The sequence below is a fragment of the Meleagris gallopavo genome, chromosome 1 (assembly GCF_905368555.1).
Source record: "Meleagris gallopavo chromosome 1, MGAL_WU_HG_1.1, whole genome shotgun sequence".
NCBI lineage: Eukaryota > Metazoa > Chordata > Aves > Galliformes > Phasianidae > Meleagris > Meleagris gallopavo.
Window position 1 is genome coordinate 146,352,169 of NC_139404.1, and position 234 is coordinate 146,352,402.

A 234-nucleotide genomic window follows, 5' to 3' on the forward strand; every position below is an offset into this window, starting at 1 on the left:
AGAGAACAAAGAGAGAGAAGCTAATTGTTTAGGCATCAGTTTACACAAGCCAAATGATAGAGACAATTGTGAGAAGTGATTTGCAAGAGAATATAATCCATGTGTGATAATGATAATGTTGAAATTTTCAGTAAAATACCTTGAGAGTAGAAAGATGAGGGCAAAAAGTGACAAGGACAAAGATATGGAGTATATCCTAACATGTAGTTTAAAGAGAAAATAGAAAATATTTTC